Below are 7,891 nucleotides of genomic sequence, written 5' to 3'. Positions count from 1 at the left end.
ACTGTTCATGGAGTTAAAAGCTGCAAATGGTTTTTGTTTGGGTTTTCTTTTTTTGTTTGCTTGTTTGTTTTTCCCTTTGTTTTGGGGTTTTTTTTAATGCACTGATGCTAATCATAAATAAGCAAAGATCCATAACCTAGTGTCCATAGTTCTTTAAACCTCATCCCATTTTTCAGTAATTAGACAGCATTCCTATTATCTCCTAATTCATGTTCTATCACAATATGGATACCATTCATTCATTCATATTTGATAAATGTTTACTAAATAAATGCCTACTATGTGCCAGGCACTGTGTAAGGGATTAGGAATTTTCTCACAAATGGGACAGACACAGTCTCTGCTCTCATGATGCTTAAAATCTGTGAGGCAAGGGTCGATGAGAGATAGTAATCAAATATCTATAGGAATAAAATGTGATCTATATTATACATATATGTTTTACAGACACAGACACACCCACTTGGAAAAATGTCAGGAAGTATATACACCCTAATGGCAATGGTAATATTTGCTGCAGGGTAGGATTATGCGATTTTTTTCCTTTTCTTCCCTATAGTATTTTGTGCATCCTCTGATCTTTCTGCAAGCATTACACTTTTATAAGAAAAAGCAATTTTTGTTGTAAAGGTTGTATGCTTCTGAAGATTTATTGACATAGGAAAATGTCATATATTGCTAAAAACTCAAGTTGCAAAACAGTATTACAACAAAATTTCATTTTGATTATAGAATGCAGTAATAAGAGACTAGAAGGGCATATACCAAAATACTAACAGCAGTTATCTTTGGAGCGATGATAGATATTTTTTTTCTTTTACGCTTTTTCTAAATTACCTAAGATCTCTACCTTGAGCATGTAACTTTTTATTTATTTTATCCTTGGAATCTCACCACCTCTAGGAAGCCTTCTCTGACCATCACCATTCCCGGCTCACTTGATCTCCCTCTGCTGGGCTCCTATAAAACTTGTGAAATCTACAATACTGCCACATTAACATCAAGCACGAGATACTGTTCATCATTATTTTTCTTGTGAGCTCTCTGAGGTTATTTGATTTCTTTCACCCACACTAGTATTTGCTCATGGTGAGTAAATACTGGTAACTTCATTGATTAGTCTCAACTAACGTGTTTAGGTTGGGCTGTGAGTCCTGCAGGCTGCAGAACTGGCCCCAGCAGCCCCCGCACCTTGTTCCTAGCTCTGTCTCCCAGACTGCTTGTTGCCTTCATCTTCTGACACAGACTGTGCCTCTGACGGGTAGAAGCTCATTTCTAAACAGAGTTTTTCTGCCTTAACCCATCAAGGTTCACTGTGAAAAGAGGAGCCAGCAGATGGAACAGAAGGCAAGGGCTCATTATTATAGAACAGAATTTATTACCCATAGAATTCCTGAGTCACTGCCACTGGGCAAAGAAATAGAGATGGGGAGAATGTCGAGCCTGGAAGGGAGATAAGAGAGAAGTTCAAGCTTACTGGTGAAGAATCAGGGGACAGAGATCGTAAGCGATGTGCTCTGGGCCCCACGAAACATTGGTGGCAGGGTCGCTCCTCCCACCGCAGCAACCTGAAAGATAAACTGAAATACAAAACGATCTGCAGAGAACAAGGGGACAATGATGTTAAAGGGGGAACTTCCGCATCTGGCTCACGTTCTGAATTCTTGCATCTTTTACAAGGAGACTGCATGATGTGTATAAATTGGTGATTAATGTTCGACCCTAATGAAGATATACCTTTTTTTTTTTCCTTTTTGTCTTTTTTACTGACCAGTAACGGGATTGCAACCCTCGGTGTTGCGCCCGCACCGCGCTCAGCCAGTGAGCGGGAACCGGTCTCCACATGGGATCCGAGCCCTCGGCGGGAGTGCCACCACGCTCCCCAGCGGTGCACTCTCCAGTGCGCCCCCGGGCCGGCCCTGAAGATATACCTTTTTTTTTTTCCTTTTTGTCTTTTTTACTGACCAGTAACGGGATTGCAACCCTCGGTGTTGCGCCCGCACCGCGCTCAGCCAGTGAGCGGGAACCGGTCTCCACATGGGATCCGAGCCCTCGGCGGGAGTGCCACCACGCTCCCCAGCGGTGCACTCTCCAGTGCGCCCCCGGGCCGGCCCTGAAGATATACCTTTTTTTTTTTCCTTTTTGTCTTTTTTACTGACCAGTAACGGGATTGCAACCCTCGGTGTTGCGCCCGCACCGCGCTCAGCCAGTGAGCGGGAACCGGTCTCCACATGGGATCCGAGCCCTCGGCGGGAGTGCCACCACGCTCCCCAGCGGTGCACTCTCCAGTGCGCCCCCGGGCCGGCCCTGAAGATATACCTTTTTTTTTTTCCTTTTTGTCTTTTTTACTGACCAGTAACGGGATTGCAACCCTCGGTGTTGCGCCCGCACCGCGCTCAGCCAGTGAGCGGGAACCGGTCTCCACATGGGATCCGAACCCTCGGCGGGAGTGCCACCACGCTCCCAAGCGGTGCACTCTCCAGTGCGCCCCCGGGCCGGCCCTGAAGATATACCTTTTTAAAATAAAAATGTACTAATCTGACAAACAAACAGCTTTTACTAATAGCATCATCTCTCTGGACAAGTTTCTGAAACTGCCTGGCTTCTTATCAAATTCACACAGCACCCTCCAGCAGCAAGGCATGAGGTTAAGAGAGCAGACACCAGGATCAGACAGGTTCAAGTCTGAATGTAAACTACTTCTTGCTAGCTGTGTGGCTTGGGCGAGTTAATTAACCTCCTTGTGCCTGTTTCCTCAGCAGTGGAGCCTGGAGATAATGGTATTACATAGCTCACAGGGTTAGCATAAGCATTAAGCAAGATAATGCTCTGAAAGGTGCCTGGAGCCTCACAGTCACTTTGAGAACTGCTTTTCACCGTCCCCTTCCTTGAGGCTACTGTTACTGCTAACCACTGCTCCCCGGGCTGGTTTTGTGACACAGGACAGAAGTTGCTTCTCATTCAGCTGCCCTACTCAAGTTGCTCTCGTTTCCTGGAATAACTTCCTCTCTTCCTTTGACCCATCAAAAGCCTGAATTTTTTACCAGACTCAGCTCAAGTTTCACCTCTCCCGAAATGATCCTCAGATCACTGTCACACAAATATCCCCCTCTCCAAATGGTGACATGTGTTGGGAGGTGGCAACAATATTTAAATATATGAGCAAACACAGTGAAAGAACACAGGGAAGAGGGAAGAAAACTAAGCTTGGGAGTCAAAAGGCTCTGAGTAGAAACTGCTCATCTGCCAACTACCAGCTGTGTGACCGGGAACCAATCACCTTAAACTCTCTCAGCCTTCATCTCTTTATTGTTAAATAAGCTTTATAATCCCTCCAGCCATTATTCTATCAGGAACAGTCTGATAGAGAACAGCATTAAGGATGAGAGCGAGCAGGAAAAGAACAGAAGGTAAGAAAGGAGAATCAAAGGCAGGAGAAAGGACCTGGGGTGAGAGGTGATGGCAAAGGACAGAGCTCAGTTCAGGACAGCGCAGGGACTATGTGTCCATCATTGGGGGAAAGTCTGTCATGATTCCTGTGGGAAGAGCCGGAGGGGCCTTGTGCCAACAGCTTGGTGAAGATAATAGTTTCTATCAGAAAGCAAAGCAGGTAAAAATGGCCTTAGTTAGGAGAAGACCTGAGAAGGGGAGGAAAAGGCAACAACTTATCCTTCAGAGTGTCCACAAAACAGCCTAAGTTGGATGCTTAGTTACAAGCTGTGTAAGTAGGGACTGCTTTGTATTGAATTCAGCTACATAGTGTTGGAGGCACATTCCTTTGGCAGTAGTTTGGGGCTCCTTAGCACATTTTCCCCCATCTCTTATTTTTACAACAGCCCTGGACTCACAGAGATAGACAGATGACTCAGATCAACCAATCAGAATATCCTGTTTCCAGGGATGCTATTCAAAATATTTCATAACCAGCACAGCAAGGGCATCCATGGTCAGGATGGGCTCCTGCCACGGAGAACCAGAATGACATACTGACATGTACTGGCTGAAGGTCAGCCCTGCCAGCTCCCCTGGGCACAGGAGGAGTCCAGCTGTGGACCTAGGACCAAGTGGGACCAATTGGATCTTTCCCTGGGAATGAAAAATGGACCTTAGGAAAAAAGAAGCAAAGTTCCTTACATCAGGATAGCTAAGATGTGAAGCCTAAGATAAGAGAGCTGAATGAAAACAATCAGACAAGCAGGAAAGAGAGAGGAGCAGAGAGAAAACCCTGGTGACTTTGTGTCCTGATCCTCAAGTCCCAGGTCCTGCAGTTCTTTCTTTATTTCTGTGGTCTGCACCACCATCCTTCTCAGATACCTGAGCCAATCAACCCTTATTTTTTCTTAATCTTGTTCAAATCGGGCTTGTCACGTACAATCGGGTTTTGACTAAAACTCCTCTGCTCATGGTGGCAGACCTTTGCTGTGCATAAGAAGTGGCCATGTACCAAATTAATTACAGTATAAAGACAGGGACTATCAGAAGGAGAAAGGAAGGAGAGGCCCTGAATCTGGGGATTCACTCTTGGGTGAAAAAATCTCCACTCACAGCACCTTTGGCCACTGATGATGGTTAATCTAAGACAAGCATCTGCTGAAAATTAAGCCTTGGAGCCCCACAGTGCCCCTCCTGTCATAGCAACCCTGTCCCAGACTAACTCCCCCAGGCCTCGGGTGTCTGGTCTGCTTCACGTTAACATGCCCCTCTCCTGTTCCGCAATATCATAGGCTCTGCTGAAAATTAAGCCTTGGAGCCCCACAGTGCCCCTCCTGTCATAGCAACCCTGTCCCATACTAACTCCCCCAGGCCTCGGGTGTCTGGTCTGCTTCACGTTAACATGCCCCTCTCCTGTTCCGCAATATCACAGGCCCAGGTTGTTTCAAGCAAGCAAATTCCATTGGAACAAGCTATGACTCTCTTAGCATTCCCCAGGAGGTTTTGTATAATAAATGCCCAATGAATGCTTACATCATAAAAGAGTGGCCACATACCACAACGCAAAGCTTCTCAGACTCCTGACCAGTCAGGACAGCTGCCTCGGTCTATAGTGGATAGGCGCAGCTGACAGACATGTGGGCAAACAGCTAATAGCCCAAGTCCCTGGTGACCAGAATTCAAATGACCAAAACCATGGGTTTGTCAGATCCACATCCCGGTGACCTTGATTATGAGCAGTGAGTAGGGAAGGTTGCGTGAGGTTGTAAAAGTCTCAGCACATCTTTATATTAAAGAAAAATCCCTGAAGAGCTCAGTAAAAGCCTGTACAGAGAATACCTTCAGGGTTTTTTTTGTTTTGTTTTTTGTTTTTTTCCTTTTTGTCTTTTTTCGTGTCCGGCAACGGATCACAACCCTCAGTGTCGCGCCCATACCGGACCAGGACCGGCAACGGGATCGCAACCCTCGGTGCTGCGCCCGCACCTCGCTCAGCCAGCGAGTGGGAACCGGTCTGCATGTGGGATCCGAACCCTCGGCGGGAGCGCCGCCGCACTCCCAAGCAGCGCACTGTAGCAGTGCGCCACTGGGCCGGCCCGAGAATACCTTCAGTTCATCTCACCTAGAAAAGTTTATCAAAATGGTCGGAAAACCCTAATCAGACATCACTAGGCTTAGAAATGCTATGACTTACTATAAGGCTCTACAAGGGCAGCCAATAAGACCAGAACGTGTAGGGTGAGTGGGCCATCAGAGGGCAGGTTGGTGAGAGCAGACACGCCAGGAGGCAGGACTCCACAACCACCCTCTTCCAGGTAGTACAGGGGTTCTCTAGCCTGGAGGAGTTTTGGCCCACTCCAAATAGACAGGATTCATTCACTCTCTGTTCATAAGCAATAATATGAAGCATTCATTCAATAAATGTTAGCTATCTGCCAGGCACTACACTAAGCACCTTGTATGCACTGAGTACATTAACACTTGGAGAAAGCTTGGCACAGTGTTTAGATACTTTGTAAGGGCTTAACAAATGTTAGCTATTATCACTATCACCTTCATCATCACTTTTAATCTTCACAGCATTTCCATGAGTTAGGGACTATTTGTTAGGGTTTATAGATTTTATAGATCAGGAATTGGAGGCTTCAAGAGACTGAGCTGTACGAAGTTACACAATAAGCAGATAAGCTAGGATTCCAAACCAGACAACCTGGCACAAGAGCTCTTAACCATGATGCTCTACTGCCTTGCTTCAGCTCAAAAAGGAGTTTCAAAATCCCAGGGAACAGCCTTCTGCCGGTAGTTTTTATGATACAGCTGTTATGGGTGTGACCTTGTCACTGATCCCCTGCTCCAGTGGTTCCCAGACACTACCATGCATCAAAATCACCCAGAGGTCTTCTTAAAACACAGATTCCTGGGTGCCACTCCCAGAGTTCTGATCCAGGAGGTGTGGGGTGGGGCCTGAGAATTTGCATTTCTAGCAAATTCCCTGGTGACACTGATGCTGCTGGTCTGGGCACCACACTTTAACATCCACTGCCCTATTCTAGCCCTCAATTCATGTATCTACCAATCACTGAAAGAGCCAAATGAGCTTCTTTAGGTGTAAGGATGAGTTTACAACACAAATATCTCCCTCCTTCCCATCCATTCTAATTTCCTTGACTATTTAATTTAATCACTCCACACATCATTACCAAGATCCTACTGCATGCCAGCGACAGGCACTGGGAATACAGGCATGAACGCTATAGAACTGATTGCTAACATGGAGAAGCACACAGCAGATATTAACCAAATGAACACAGAAAATATACTAAATTTCAAATTGGACAAGTGCTATGAAGAATGAGAACTGGATTCTACAAGAGGAACCCTCAAGGGAGACTGTAGTCGAGCTCCACTGGCTCTTGTTTATCCAGTATACATTCTTCCCTGTTCCCCTTCTCTGCACTTCCCTCCCACCCCTTACACACACACACCCATTCTCCACACTACCTGGAGAGAAAGACCTCAAACACAGGACTCCACACCCTCCCCTAACCCAGGTCTGTCCAGGCCAGAAAAAAGATACATGAAGTGGTCTGCAGCCAAGCCTCCTTTCCCTCTGCCACATGGTGGAAGTCAGTCCCCAGGTGGGGAGAACAGCTGAAACTCAGGAGAAATAGCAGAAACAGAACATGGGAGGCACTGTTTTGTCATTTTTTAGTCCATAAATCTAGTCATGCCTGAGGTCAGCTCCATCCCTGGGCTCCCTGGTTCAGAAACAAATGAATTCCTTTTTCTGCATAATTTTCATTATTTTATTGCAAATGATCTTGATAAATACAGGAACCTAATTTATATTTGAGTGTGATGCTTCTTTGAAGAACCAACAATTACTTTGAGACCTAAAGAATGAATAGAAGTAGCCACGGGGAGAGTTGGAATTTACAGTTCCAAACAGTTCCAGACAGAGAGAACAAGGTGTGAAAAGACCCTGACATGGGAAAGAACTTACTGCAGGAACTAAAGGCAGAGGTGGCATGGGAGGACCAGTGTGGCAGGAGAGGAGGTGGGAGAGGTAGGTGGAGTCAGACCAGGCCAGGTATGTGGTATAACTTTTTTTTTTTTTCCTTTTTGTCTTTTTTCGTGACTGGCAACGGATCGCAACCCTCAGTGTCGCGCCCATACCAGACCGGGACCGGCAACAGAATCGCAACCCTCGGTGTTGCACCCGCACCTCGCTCAGCCAGTGAGCGGCCGGTCTGTATGTGGGATCCGAACCCTCGGCGGGAGCGCCGCCACACTCCCAAGCGGCGCACTGTAGCAGTGCGCCACTGGGCCGGCCCGTATAACTTATTTTTAATATATCATTCATAACTATGAATCTACAGTTAATGTTATGATTTAAACTAAAATTACTTAACTCAAAGTTAGTTTTCTTTTTTTTTTTTTTTTTTTTTTTTTTTTTTTTTTT

Source organism: Galeopterus variegatus, unplaced genomic scaffold (genome assembly GCF_000696425.1).
Source record: "Galeopterus variegatus unplaced genomic scaffold, G_variegatus-3.0.2 Scaffold6324, whole genome shotgun sequence".
In the NCBI taxonomy this organism is placed as follows: Eukaryota; Metazoa; Chordata; class Mammalia; order Dermoptera; family Cynocephalidae; genus Galeopterus; species Galeopterus variegatus.
Note: the sequence above shows the minus strand (reverse complement) of the source record.